The following is a 15,529-nucleotide window of genomic DNA, read 5'->3' as shown; positions in this document are numbered from 1 at the left end:
CACATGTCCAGCCAACTGAGCTAATGGAGTGAATGTGCCTTCATCATCGGTGAACTAGCTGTGCTCCAGGACTTACCACTCCTGTCTTGCCCTCTGATGTTAGGTGTTTTGTTCAAGAGGCAGATTTAATTCAGTGATGGCAGAACCAAGTTTCATTAGCTTTGTTAAAAGGTGCCTGATGATTATTTCAGTCTCTCCAAACTGTGTTGACTTTGATTCATTTTCATGCTATCTTCTCAGCACAAGGACAGCATCTGCCAGGTAAGGTTTTCTTGACAAACGCGGATTATGACCTTGATCTTTCCACTTACCTTTCGATCTTTAGTATCTTTAAGACTACAGGATCCCTTGTAGGGTCACTCAGGGGCTTTCCCAAATACGCACTTCAGGAGCATGTTGTTGGCATTAGGCAGGTTCTGGACAATATTTGTAAAGCTTACAGTACTGTAAAGCTTATATTTAATCCTGCTTAAAGTCTCATTGAGGTTTTTCTGAAAGCTGAGAGCAATTAGTGAAATAAAATAGCATAAAATGGGAGCCATTTATATTTTACTTTATTTAACTACATTCATGATGAAGAATTGACCATCCATTTAAAAGACTACAGAAGCTTCAAGGTCTTAGGGAGTACGTAAGAGCAGTCATATTTTAGGAACCGGGATAATCCAGGTTGACTGATGATGGAAACTTACAAGGTGTCTTGATGATGGTTTCTAGAGATAAGGTACTGGACACATTTGTGACCTCCAGGCCTGTTAAAACCCAGGTTTCTGCCTTTATAGCTTAGGGTTCATAAGAACTCTGGTTCTAGTCTCTTCTGAGATTGATGTATCTTCCTAATCCTAGTGTGGGGGTTCCCCAAAGAGCTTTCAGAGATGCTACCTGTCATCCTCAACCTAGTGCTCTATGCTGAAAGCCATAGCTTCAGTTGTCGCTCAAGTCCCTTTGTGCTTTAAAATTCTGTGTTAGAATGCCTCACCTTCAGTTCCTACCTCTGCTCTTTCTCTGACATCTTACCTGTCTCCAAGTTCCATCTGGTCTGCAGTTGAAGTGTCTTCTCATCACCCCTCACCTTCAGCACTCTTTCATTCTTCCTACTCACCTTCCAGGTGAGTCACTGCAGTTGCTTTTGGCTGAACTTCTACCACCACCGGACTTCTTTCCAGTCCCTTAGCCCAGCTAGTCTCATGTCGAACATTAAACCTGGTACCCTTAGAGAAATACCAAAATGCACTTGGTGCAGTGGGAGGCAATAGGTGGTCCACAAAGTAGGGTTAACCTCATGTGCTAATAGGTGCTGACGGTGATACAGAAAGTTTGTTTACATGTGGTACAGCCTCTACAGTGTTAGAGGTGGTTTGGGGGAGAATAAAAGTAGACATTCATAAAAGCAAAGAATAGTAAGTTCTCTCTGTTTTAAAATAAACTTTTGGCACAAATCCTTGAGACTTTCTGCTCAGTGGTCTTCTATTTATATGTTTTGAGAATGCCATGGGAATTCTTGGTAAGAAGTGTTAAAGACTTGAGGCCTATTTTATACCTCTCTTAGCTTTGCTATTCACATCTGTTTTGCTTAAATCCAGTTTGACCTCTGCTTGCTCATAGGAATTTTTCAATCTAATTAAAACTTTGAGCCAATACATGTGAAGGAATTGGAAAAGCTCCTGGAAGCAACATTTGTCAGATGATATAAGCAGTATCCAAGTTGTGATATACTTGCTATGCTTCTGATATTTCATAGGTGCATGTCAACTCATGTAGGAGATATGGTGAAAGGAATTTCAGTGCTTGCATTCGTTTCATGTTTAATTTGTAGCTGATTCTTACACTTTAGCTGCAGATTCCCTTGATTGTCCTTTTACCTCTAATTTCATCCTCCTAGGATTCAAAAATATTGTGATAACTTATAAATAAACATTTTAATGGCCAATGAAGAGAATTTGGAACTAAAGCAAACCCTTCCGGGGCCCTGGTCAGTTGGGCATCATCCCACGCACCAAAAGGTTGCTGGTTCAATTCCCAGTTGGGGCTCATGCCCAGGTTGCAGGCTTGATCCCCAGTATGGGTTTGCAAGAGGTAGCTGATCAATGTTTCTCTCTCTCTCCCTCTCCCTTCCTCTCTCTCTAAAAGTCAGTTTAAAAAACATATTTTTAAAAAAGTAAGCCCTGCAGGTAGTTTTATAAAGTAAATTTCTGTAAAGTGACATTATATTCTCATATGTAATCTTTTATCAAATCACATTTATTTCATGAGGATTATAATTTTTTAATATGTACTTTTGAAACTTCAGATTTTATATTTCTCACTGAAATATTATGTTAAAATTTGTACAGTCCAAGTAATTTAGTGCCTCCTATTTTTTAAATGGAAATTTTAGCAGCTGGACAAAGCTTTACCATGTATTTACTTTGAACTATTTTTAATCCCAAGCCCAATAAATGACATTTTTAATTAATTACTGACAATCTCAAAGCATTATTCCTATAGTTAAGAAGAAATTATGATCTCTAACAATTTTATTACAAAATTTTCTATAAATATAAAGCAATCTTTATGTATGCAGTTATGAAGCATTTTGTTTTATTATATTACTTCTGATATGTTATTTTGGGAGAATGATTCTCAACCTTTAGTGTGTCTGGGAATCACCTGGAGGGGTTGTTACGTGTGGAAAACACAGATCGCTGTGCCCGCCCCCAGGCATCTCTGACTCAGCAGGTCTGTGATGTTGCTGATGCTACTGGATCACACTCTTAGGACCACTGGTAAGGATTCTAGTAAATAGTGTTTTGTTTTGTTTTTATGATTTTCAAATACAATGAGTTCAAGATACAATAGAACATAGAAAAGATAAGAAAGGTTTGCCGTAGCTTTTATGGTTCACAGAGTTATATTCAAGCTGCCTTTTAGCCATATTCCCTTTCTTGCAGTTCTCAGGATATTGCATTTTACTTATTTTGATTTAAATGTATGTAGTGTTGACAGTATGATGGTATTACTTGATAAATGACCAAATGTACATTAACTAGTTTTTTAAAAATAATTCAAGAGGTGGTAAATGTAGCATTGCAATAACTATTATACTAATAATTTTGTAACTGTGTTAGAAACTAAATACTGATAGGTTTCTGTAAGTCCCTGATACGTAGTGGGCACTCAGTACATGTTGGGATGAGCAAATGAATGCACTAGTTGCCCATTTCCCCCCAAGCTAATAATGGAGTTACTCCTTAAAAATTTGGCTGATCTGACTTTGAACATCTGAGTGTTGTCTGGTTAATCAACTTTATTTTTTTTGCTTCTCGTACTTCTCTTCCTGATGTCTGGTTATCTCACTGATAATTTATTTTTCAATACTTCACTGATAATTTAGCCTTTCTACTAGAAAGAGTGGGAGACAAGTTAAACATAAAATTAAACCTTCACTTTTCTCTTACTTGTTATTAGTACTTAATTATTTACTGGAACAGGTGGTATTAACTTTAAAAACTTCATATAAGCACTTTGGGGATGATTTGGGTTCATAATTTAAACTGGTTTTACGACCTTCTAAATATATCTTTTTAAAAACTTAGCTAATCTGGAATGTAAATGTATGGCAAGTTAGATACTATTCTTACAAATCCACAGAAATTTCCAATTCTTTATTATTGCATTCTGACCAAGTTTGTTTTAGGATTCTGTTGCTTTGATTGTGTGCTGCAGTAGAAAGAACCCTGCTTGGTAGTTCAGTTTGTTCACTAAATTCCACATCACCAAGTAAAATAGAGACAGACACATATAGATAGAGAGCAGGCAGACAGCTCTGGTGGTGGTGGTGGTGGTGGTGGTGGTGGTGGGGTGTGTGTGGAGGGATTGAGCAAAAGAGAGAAAAAGAGAGAACTCATGGACATGGACAAAAGTGTGGTGATTGCATTGGGTATGGGGACGTGGAAGAGGGCATAAAAGGGATAAATGGTGATGGGAAAAAATAAAATAAAAAAGAAAGAAGCCTACCTTGAGAACCAGCAGACCCATTAGCAAGACTGGGCAAGTTGTGTCCTGGCTCAGAGCCTCCAGTCCTCTCTATTGTGTGATCCTGATGTTAAATAATCTCCCTCAGGGAGCGTCCAGGCTGCTGTGCTGAGGAGATTGAGGAAAGCCCAGGAGCAGTAGCTCCTGCTTTTACTGTTTTAGGTATTGGTGCTTCTCTCTATTTATTTAGAAAAAGAGGGTTAAGAACATAACTAATTTGGAAAAGTGCTTTCGATGAGCTTCAAGGTCCTTCCATTTCTAGAGTTCTGCGACGCTTGTTTTTATTAGTCCTCAAGTGTATGTTGTTACCACATCATCTAGCCACAAAAATGCTTAGACATGTGCTGGTGACCTCGGGCGTTTCTGACACAAGTGCTTCCTGACAAATCTTGTATTTGGTATGAGGGCTTCCTTAGCTTCTATGTTTAATACTGTTTGTTTTGTTATTATTTTTGAAATCTGCCCAAGAATCTACATCATTATCTCTTCACAGTTTTTACTTGTCTGTTTTTAAAGTTTTAGTAAAACTTTATGAATTGGAGTGTTCTAAATCTCTGGAGAGACTAGAAAAGGAACATTGGAGTGGACCTTTTCCCAATTTCCTCTGACCAAAGTGCTTATATGAAATGTTGCCAAGAAGTTTCTATAGATGTAATTTCACCTTGTATACTTTTAGGATGGGTGGGCCAGCCAACTGCTGGTTAAAATATTTTGTTTTGGACTAGGGAAGATAAATCAAAGGTGTTTAATAAAATAATGGCTAAGTTTGCTAAAACTACCATATTTAGTTTATGGTCATTCTTCAAGGTTGTATTCTCTTTAGAGGACATACTCTTGTGAGGTGTTGTCACATACTGTCTCATGAATAGCAGTATGGAGTCGAGTGGCTTCCCTGTCAACATAAAGCCTGTTCCATCCAGCCATAGACCAGATGAAGGAAATGCCTGGGAAGAGAGGGAGGCCGGTTCTCTGGGGCGGGGGCGGGGGAAAGCGTCAGCCGCCGCTGGAAGTTCCGGAAGTTCCTCGTGCGCCCCCCAGAGCACCCCACTGAACCCCCAGGTATTGGGAATACTCAGGTGAATGTGACGATCTAACAGTTAGGGAAAATAACGCTCGCCCCTGCTTTAAGTCGTTCTGTTGTTACCATGAACTTGCTATTTGGGGAGGGCCTTCTGGGACAAGCCAGAAAACCTGCTGGACAAATTCAAAAAGAGCTGTAAGCACTGCAAGGCGGGCCCTGGAGAGAACGCGACTGTTTTATTCTTTTTTCTCTTTTGCTTTGAAGGCCAAGGTAACATGTCCAGCACTTGGATGTTTTCATATCCTATACCTCATTTATTTATCACAATCCATATATTTTATTTTGCAGTGCTGCGTATAGATTGATTTGTATCATAAATACCAATACATACTATAAATGATTGGTGCTGTATTGCATACTGAATCAGAATCCACTAGTTTGAGTCTGGAGAGAGACCTGTGTGTTTCTCAGTATTTTTTTCGTGACTGACCACTGTGAAGGTATGAAGATGAGTTTAGGCTGTTCATGGGAGTGGCTTTGTTGTGATGTAATTTCAGTAGTTGCTCATGGCAGCTGTTAGTTGAAAGTAAATTGAAAACCAGGTGGTTTAAATATCACAGTGGTGAAGATGAGCAGAGGACTGTGAAACGGACTCAGCTATGGCAACATGAGACTACCCCAGCTAACTCAGATGTGTTTCATTTGACACTCTCTCAGCTTGGTCCCTTGCTTAAATCGCTTCATTTGAAAAAACTCTCCTTTCGGGGGGAATGAATTGCAGGTCTTTAAAGAGGAACTGGTGTTTGGCTTCTTGGTTAGTTCAGTATTTTTCAGTTCTTTCGCGACCATCAGTTTATTGAAGTTAACATTGACGTCTTCCTCAAACTTCTTTGGTTTCTCTCACAGAAATCAAAAGAGCAGAGGAAATATATTGTTAAGCAATTGGTAAGAAAGTGATGCTTGAGGCTTGAGGTTCGGAGGCTGTCTTGAATGTGGATTACTAGGACAAGCTCTCTAAATCTTTGTTGCCAGTTGAATGCTGTAGTGTAATGTGAGCCCAGAGCTCTCTCCTGGTGAGCTCTGTCCTCTATTGAAAACTTCCTGGAGCCATCCCCAATAATAGACTTCCTCCACTTTGCTTATGATACTGGAGCACAGGGTGGGTGCTGCCTTTCTCCCTTAACAGGTACACCCAATTTTCTGCACCCAAAGAGCATTTTATCCTTTAGACATTCCACATGAGACGTGAAAATAGAAATAAAGATGCCAGTCAAGGAAAGATAGAAACCACTGCATGTCCTGGGCAATTGCTAACTCCCACTGACAATTCTTGCATGAGTTTTGTGATAGTTTATAATCGATGTATAGGTAGATACTGTAGATCCAGATGCTCTCAGAGTAGTAGTCTCAGAAAGAGCAGAGAATTATTGAGCTTTAAAATGGGCAAATTAACCTTTCAGTGTCTTTTTCTATCATCTTCACCAAACATTAAATTAAATATCTTATTTATTATGGTGCCTATGATGTTCAAAATGATATATATTACTGTAATTCTTATGATTTGTGAGGGTACACACTTCCATGTGGACAGAGGGTACTTTTGACACAGCCTTTATAATCCTTGTAGGCTGCTTGGGCATCAAAATTTAATATTCGCACTGTTACCTTAATTGTAGAGAGATTCTGGGGTGGCTGTGGAAAGTCGTCCAACATGTGTTCTCTTTCTTTGCATTGCCAGAGCTCTAAATATTTATCAGTCATTACTTATTTATACTCTGTAATACCATACTTTATTGGTGAGTGTTCTACCTTTCAGAGGGCATTAGGTAGTTCTCTGCAGTATCTAAGAGAAATATGAACATGTCCCTATTAGTGAACTTCAAATCATAGTTTATGATAGTCAGATTAATAAAGGCAGGTCCCTCTATACCCCATACACCCCCTGCTTCCCAATTAAAATGACACAAAAAATGCATATAGGGCACAATATTTTAAACTCAAAAGTATTTATTTTTGAGATTTAGTTATGTCACATCAATTTAGATTCTGATAGCTTATGAATTCGTAACCAATTCAGTTAGCTAGACTTAAGTTATCTTGAAACTATGAGTAAATGAAGCATTAAGCAACAAAAAAAAAAGTAAAGCAAAATTTTAAGAGTTGTAAACATAGTTAATCTTTGAGATATTTTACCACACTATTTTAGAATCACTGGATGCCGCTTTTGATCCATTCATTAAATCAGGGCACAGATAGATACTTTTTATTAGCAATAATCAAAAACATATGGTTAAAATGTGGAATAATCCATTCCTTTCATTTTCCTGCCCACTTAATCTGACCAGGTGATGTTTCATTATATTTTGATGTTATCAAAATCAAGACTGATAACAGCTTTCTAATCATAATTCTGATTCATTGGGTCTGATTAAAAGCAACAACAAGATTTTAGTTACACACTAGATCTGCAGCTGATAATTTAGAAATACCAGTGTGACCACATGGTAACACAAATGTGTTACCTTCTGCTAATGGAATGTAGCTTCCTTGACTTGGGGTTATTTTCCTAAATTCTTCCTTTTAAGAAAGTCAAAACCCTCACCTGAAAAACAGGTTACCTAACTGGGAAGCTTGAGAATGAAATCTGGTCCTTTCTGACAGTTTTAGTGCCAGTGACTGAACAAAAGACTTCTGTAGGAAAGTTTGCTCAGTGGTTCTTTGAATATGAGCCATCTAATATATTAAACATTTTTCAGTCAGCGCAGCAGTAGAGTGCCAGTCTCTGTTTTCAGCTGCTGGCATAGCAGAACCAGTTCTGTCAGCAGGCATTGTGTGAAATGCCCCAGCACACGTGTTCCACACCAAAGGAAATACAGACGTAGACAGGAGTTCTGGTTTCAAGTAACTTCAGTCTAAATAGATGAGAGAATATTTTAAGGAGCAGATAAAGTGGGTGAAAATGAACATTGTGCATTGTTAAGACTTTTAACTAGATTAGTTGGGACTGGAGGAGTGAGTCATTCCCCAAAAAAGGGCAATTTCAGAACACATTGAGGAGTGCCTTCTTAAGGGTGAGACACAGAGTATGTGTGTGTGGAAGGAAGGAGGTTTGGTGAAGCAGGAGACAGTGAGCCTGTTGCTACGCCTGCCTGTGGAGTTTGAAAGACAGGAGGTAGAGTGGCTGTGCCCAGGAAGTGGCAAGAGTGCAGGGCTGAGCTCTGGCGGGAGTGGCAGAGGGGCCCATTCCATTTCCCCAGCCTCAAACAGCCCATTGAAGACATGAAAATGGCACTGTAGGGAGGCTATGTTGCGAGGGAACTACTGTTGGCCACAGTTTAGAGACAAGCACATTATTCTGTTAATTTACCTTCATGGTCTCTCTACCATTCTTCTCAATTCTGTTGTTCCAAAAGACCAGAGTATTCAAGTATACTCTGTGAGTGAGTGGGTTGAGGGAGGAGCCCTGAGAGGAATGTGGGGGGAGGGAATATCCCAGTCTATAAAACCCATGTGAGAGTCCCTACTACCTAACCAGTCACCACAGACCTTAAAGTTGATGGTTTGTATTTTCTATACATACTGTATTATGTCAATCAAAAGTCTACTTTTTGATTAATTTGAGATACACAATTTTATTTGCATGCTAAAACTTATCAAAACTTACCAGTGCTCCAAACAAATAAATGTTCTACCCTTTGGAAAAAATGAGTAAACTTGGAGAATTTGCTGTAACTTTGAAAAATTTGACGTACTGTTTATCTGATGAATAACATTTGCTCAGTTACACAATGACTGTTTATATTTATAATAATAAAGAGCTAATATGCTAATTAGACCAAACAGCAGAAGCTGGGGCCGCGAGGGCAATGAGAGCAGAGCACCTTGCACAAATTTCGTACAATGGGCCTCTAGTATTTATATATGAGAGAGAGAGAGCGAGAGTGAGAGAGAGAGCATGAGACCAGTTAGGAAGACATTTTCAAAGTGAAGCATTTCTGTCTTGCCACTTTATTTTTGTTCAAACTTTTATACAGAAAACATGTATTTACCTTTCATGTGGTTATGATGCCACTTTAATTTTATAAGTGAAATAGGAGCATATGTAAATGTCAGCTAGTCAAAATAGAGTCCCACTCTGAATCAGACCCATTAGGTGTTTTAAAGAATCCTGAATAGAGCATATTTAATCATAAAAATAGGTAGTACTAAAGTCAATAGTAATGGTATGGTATGAATTATATCTTAATTTTTTAAAATGTTATGATTCATCGGTTTGGAGAGAAGTTTTTCTATTTGCTTATTCAAAGTTGAAGACAATTCTATATTATTATATGATATGGATTTGTATGCACCTGTACCTTGGGGTGACCTGAGTAGAAACACAGTGAATTTTAATGAGGACAGGCTTTATTCAGAGATATGCAGAGTAGAGATGATTGTATAGGTGCTTTCTGGATTCATGTGTGGAATACTGAGCCATATTATTCTGAAGAAGTTTTGGAATTGTTTGCACTTTAGATAATTAAATGCACTGTTGTTGTTTTTTAAAGCAAAAAACTTAAACAGATTATTAGCCATAAATGATAACCCCAGAATTAAGGCATGGTTCTGCAAAAGTTGATATAAACTAGTGAATTTTGGAGGAATTGAGTCTAATTAGCATTTATATGGTGTCATCGCAGTGCATGAGCACAGCAGTGGTGGAGAATCCTGGCACGTTGGCTTGTAAACCCTTCCTAGCAGCCAGCCCTCTAAGTACGGAGCTGTTTCATCCTGTTCTAGAGTGACTAATAGACTGTGTTACTCATGGTGACTAACGTTTTCATCTAAGTTTTGTGTTAACTATTTCTTAAGTTTCTGAATTGGAATGAGTGGCCATTCAGCTAGGTTGTTGTCTGGAGAGAACAACTATTGGTGGAGACAAGGCCTCCCCAAAATCACATCACAGAGCTTCAGCCCTGGCCTTGTCCTCATCTTTGTAGTTGTAAGAAGTAGGACTGATACAGAAACCAGAGAGCTAATTTATTATTAGCTCATAATTACCAAATGTCCCCAGGTTTGCCAAACAGGCTTCTCCCTTCTGGTATCAAGGTCACTGTTGGACCTAGAATCCTGTCACAGGTAAAGAGAGAGTTTCACAAGAGATTTCATTTCAAGATCGTCTCTGTCCCTTACAGCAGAAAATCTTACAGAAACCTCAGGTTTTTTACTTCCTCAGACAGGGCCGGGATCTAGGCTTTCTTTCCCTGTGCTTCATGCTGACTGTTCCTTCTCCAGTTCTTATGTGAATTGTGATGGATATTCTGCTCTGGGTGTTATAGTCTTTTCTTTGATTATTTTATACAATTTTTTAGGCTAATACATTTACTGACTCTTAGTTTATTTCCACCCATATCCAATATTATCCTTATTTTATTGATTTTCTAAATTTCTTCTGGGAGCCACCCAGTTTCCTGTCTCTTCGGGTTTTTTTTGTTTTTTTTTTTTAATATATTTCTTTATTGATTTCAGAGAGGAAGGGAGAAGGAGAGAGAGATAGAAACATCAATGATGAGAGAGAATCATTGATCGGCTGCCTCCTGCACACCCCCCACTGGGGATTGAGCCCGCAACCCAGGCATGTGCCCTTGGCCAGAATCGAACCTGGGACCCTTCAGTCCACAGGCTGACGCTCCATCCACTGAGCCAAGCCAGCCAGGGCTCTCTTCGGGTTTTGAGAACAGTTCCCGTCTGCATCTGGATGTACCTGGTGAGGATACTGAAGCAAGGAGGGTCATGCTACTAAGGGCATCGTCATAGTCTCCTGTAACAGACCACCTGGAAATGATGGACAGGTTTTCTAGGATTACAGTCATCGTTGTATCCCCAGGGGCTTGGCGTGTGAAGGATAGCCTCATTGTTTTCTCCTACAGGTTTAGCATGATGTGTTCTTTTTGAAGTCTTCTTAAATGAAGTTGCTCTTTTCCCCCCAGGGGCTTTCAAAGCCTTTCATATATTTTACTATGACTCTAAGTTGACAACTTCTAGCTTTTACTCTCTTCCTCTCCTTACCAATTCTAACTCCAGGCCACATTGCCACCTTCACTGAGGCAGTGGTACCTGACTCATTTGAATTCTTTGCCTCAACTTTCACTATCATATTAGGCAGTCCATCTCTTTCCCTGTCCTTGTGGTTCCTTCATCTTCTCATCTCCAAAGTTCTCTCCCTCCTTTTCTCCTCCCTCCCCTCCCCACTGTTGGCTTTCTCTGAATGCAACATATTGAGATGTTGTCTGCCTCTTTGTCTTTATAGTAACTCTCATCTTTGACCACTTTCCTACTGTGATACGTTTTATGCCTCTTTACTGGTGCAATTTTTGCGCTATTTTTAATCCTTTCTTGCTAGACGGTGAGCTCCTTCAGCATCTTGATGGTTCCAAAACCTCACACTACCTGGCATATAAATGTTATTTCAAAGGCAGCACAGATTTGTTTCATTTCCCTTCAGTTTGTTTCTTTCCTTCATTGAACAAACTCTAACGAACATCTATTGTGTTTCAGGCACTTTTATTGGTGCTGTGAGTACAGTAGTGATCCAGATAAAAATCGTCCCTGTTCCTACTGAACCTAAAGTATATGGCTAGGGTTTATAGAACAGGAAATATTCAGTGTATATAGAAAAGGAAAGTACAATATAGTCCACTGCACACTCCATCTGTCATCAACACAATTCTAGAGGCTTTATAAGGTTGATATTTTTTCATGTGCTTTCTTCAAAAAGCTGTTTGGAGATGGTAAGTGTGAAAATGTGTTTATCTTTTTGAAAACAAAATATGGTTTAAGCATACAGAATCTAAACTGAATAAAGGAGATGGAAAGATAAGCATCATTTCTCTAACTTTAGCTTGCTGAAGACATGGACAGAAAGAAAAGATTGTTTTACATTGTTAATCTACCTACCTTATTTTTTAAAATCTAGAATTTTCCCTTTTACTCTAAAGAGCTACTTAAGAAATTGGAAGTCATTAGATGCATCATTTCTTAAATCAGCATTGTTAAAAGTGGGTTTAATAGGACTGACATTAATGGTTTTGATGATACTCCAGTTCAAAACTGTTAACTTTCCTCCTTTACCTGTGCTTTCAATAAAGCATCACTTAGAGATTAACATCTGTCCTAAACTGGACATATTTTAGACAAATTCTTACATGAGTCCCAGATGGGGAGTTTATCTCCACACCCAAAGCACCAGTATGTACTATGCACCTAGGGTATTTCCAATGAATGTTCATGAGATGAGCATGAAAAAATATAATTACAACTTGCACCTGGCCTGGAGCAGGCTGAGTAGTGTTTTTCTTTTTCTGGAAAATAATTTATTCCTTAGTTCAGAAACTAAGTTTTCCACAAAATTGGTACCCAACTTATAGCCAAAGCACAATTTTGTGTTTAATTTTGTTGGCAGGAATCTTTATTCAAAAAGCTTAATTTTTTTGGTATCATTTTCTTTAAAGTACTTACATTTTTAAAATAGGCTGACATTGGTAAAGTCAGGGAGAGCCAAATTTTAATTGTGGATAGAACAATACCTCTCTTTAGCTACTTTTGCTCCTTAATAATTATTGCCTGGCTGGCGTGGCTCAGTGGTTGAGTGTCGACGTATGAATTAGGGGTTCACGGCTCAATTCTTGGTTAGGGTTCATGCCTGGCTTGTGGACTCTATCATCAGTGGGGGATGTGCAGGAGACAGCTGACCAATGATTCTCTCTCATCATTGATGTTTCTATCTCTCCCTTCCTCTCTGAAATCAATAAAAATATAGCTTAAAAATGATTATTAATATTGTAAGATTTCCTAAAGTATGTTCCTCAGATTGTTAATAGTTGGCCCTCAAAAAGAGTGGAGGTCAAGTAAGTGAGATACTGAGTTAGATGAGATTAAACAAGTTCACTGCTTCTCAAATTTGAAGGTGGGTACAATACACGGGATATTATTCATATGAAGATTCTGAGTCAGTGGATCGGGTGGGGCCTGAATTTCTGCATTTCTTACAAGCTCTAAAGTGCTGCCAGTGTAACTGGTTTGCAGATCACACGTTAAGTAACAAGGTTTTCAGGAATCTTAAGAAGAAGCATGCTCTGCGGCATTTCCCAGACTTACCTTGTTTTTGACATACTAGAAGTAGCTGTGGAGCATAACTCTGAGAACTTTAAATTTTAAATTGCACCTTTCAAATTACAAATGAATTTATAAGTTAAATAGAAGTCTAATGCAGAAATTCTAAAAAGTTTAATGCAGAATTTCTACATTATTTTTAGCTAGAGGTAGTATAAATCCCAAGACACTGAAAAATCATTTAGCTAGTTCATGTAAAAAGAAAAATCAGTAGCATAAATTGACAACGACTACATAAGATAGCAGGTTGCTACTAGATTGTCTTTTATTTTTAATACACCATTATTAATATTTTTAAATACCAAAGTCCTTAATTAAACAATTTTACTTTATTTTTTATTGCCTCTAGTAATTAATTTATAAATTACCATATTTCTAAATCCCTGACTGTGCTGTGCTAGTGATTTTATTAGTCTTTAATCTTTTTGTTAACACTAGCATTTGATATAAAAAAAACTAATGATAAAAACAAATCTTTTATTTAAACAGCTTGAGATTTGATATGGCTTACCATATCCTTAATTGCAAATAATATAAAACAATAGTCTAGGGAGGTTTTTGAGAAATTTATTGAAGCCAAAGCAAATTTTTAAATATGAAAGCTTAATAAAATTAATTAATGCATTATTGGTAGGCTTTTGCCCACCTGGGTCCTTCTGCTGCACATGTCCCCTTTTATACATGCCTTTTCAAACCCTTCTGTGAGCACCTGCTTTCTGTGTTTGAACTCTTAGTGCCTTTTATTGTAGCTGTTTATTCATTTATCTTGTCTCTCCTTTTAGACTAAATTGGATTAGAGGTCAGGGTCTTATTCATCTTTATACTTTCAATAACACTACATGATATAGTACATAAGTGGAAGATCAATAATGCATTGAATAAATTATATTTTATAAAGTAATTCAGCATGTAAAATTTAATTTTTTTGTCTTAACAGTACTTCAAAATAATGTAAGTTAGTTTTTTCTTTATCCTCATTTCCTGTCTTGACCGTTGTGTTAGTATCACTTATTCATCTTATAACAAGTCATCCTTCATCTAAGTGGTTCAGTAATTTTTAAATTTCTTGCAATTCTAGAATGCAGGGAGACTCTGCTGCTGGTCTTGCCTGGCTACTGGTGGCTGCAGTCAGCAGTTGGTCAGGTCACTTTCTAAGAGGGCCTGTCTTCAGGTTCTGAGGTCTTGGCTGGAGTGGCTGGGATTCCTGGGCCTCTGCTCCATGTAGTCTTTTAATCCTGAGCTCATTCATAGCACAGTGATCTTAGAAGACAAAGCTGCAGGGCCTTTTAAGATTGAGCCTCAGATGTTGCACAAGATCACATCTGCCACATTCTAAAAGTCTCAAGGGGCCAGCCCTACATACAAGGGTGGTCGGTGGGCTTTGCCTCTTCCTGAGAAGACAGGAAAAGCACAGTGACCTGGAGTTACTCTGTATGTATTTCTTCCCACTAAATTAAATAAAACCATTAGTACAACCTTATTTGCTTCAGCTCCTCACTCCTCTCTTGTGGATATCATGTGGAGTTTAGACTTAATCTTCAATTTTCTGAATTAATTGCTTAGCACTTTCTTGTGCCCTAATCCTTCCTCTTTCAAATTCGCTATTTGGTTGTAGAGCTTCCTTTAAAAAATTGTTGAAGCCACACACTTTGAGTCCTGGTATGTCTTAAAATGCTTTTATTTTGACTTCATATTGAAATCATAATTTTTGTTCTGTATCGGAAGCTATTGCTATATCTGCTGTAGTTGATAAGAGGTCTGATGCCAAACTGATTCTCATTCCTTTGCAAGCAGTTTGTTTTTCCTCCACGGTAACAATTACAATCTTTTCTTTGTCCTTGCAACAAAAAATTTCCATGAATTGGGTTTGTCTACATGTAGTTTATCTGTTTCATTTATTTTCTTCACTTAATTGACCCTTCTTAAATGATTCGTTTTTAGCTCTCAGATTTTTTTCTTTTTCTTTTTTTTGTTTTTTTTTTGTTAGTATTCTCCTTTTTTTTCTCTTTTTAGTACTGTTAGTAAATAAACATAACTCCTAGATCTAGTCTATAGTCTCCAAATGGTTTATCTTTTTAATCTCTTCTTTTTTTTCGTCTCCAAGAGAATTATTTAGGTCACTCTTATGGAATACTCTTTAAAAAAACATTATTCATTCCACTGATTGAGATTTTTGTTCTTAGCCTATAACTTTTTTTTTTTTTTTAAGGTCTCTGGCTATTTCTCTTTCATGCATACAGCTTTTGATTGAAACACAAAGGATATTCTACTTTTCCCATTTGTTCTGTTTAGGGAATTTGATCTCTTGGATATCAGTCTCTAGGTAAGGCCCTGTTCTGT

At 37.8% G+C, this 15,529-nt stretch overlaps 1 protein-coding gene and 1 non-coding gene across 12 annotated transcripts in view; one reads left to right on the top strand and one right to left on the bottom strand.

The window, feature by feature from the left end:
* Window positions 1-15,529, top strand: part of PKP4 (plakophilin 4) — a 252,543-nt gene that overhangs the window by 51,224 nt on the left and 185,790 nt on the right. The window lies entirely within an intron of this gene.
* LOC132238940 (U7 small nuclear RNA) lies at window positions 5,178-5,240 on the bottom strand. The gene has a single exon (XR_009453908.1). It is a non-coding gene; the product is annotated as a U7 small nuclear RNA (small nuclear RNA).

Source organism: Myotis daubentonii, chromosome 7 (assembly GCF_963259705.1).
Source record: "Myotis daubentonii chromosome 7, mMyoDau2.1, whole genome shotgun sequence".
In the NCBI taxonomy this organism is placed as follows: Eukaryota; Metazoa; Chordata; class Mammalia; order Chiroptera; family Vespertilionidae; genus Myotis; species Myotis daubentonii.
Note: the sequence above shows the minus strand (reverse complement) of the source record. Positions and strands in the feature narration are given on the sequence as shown.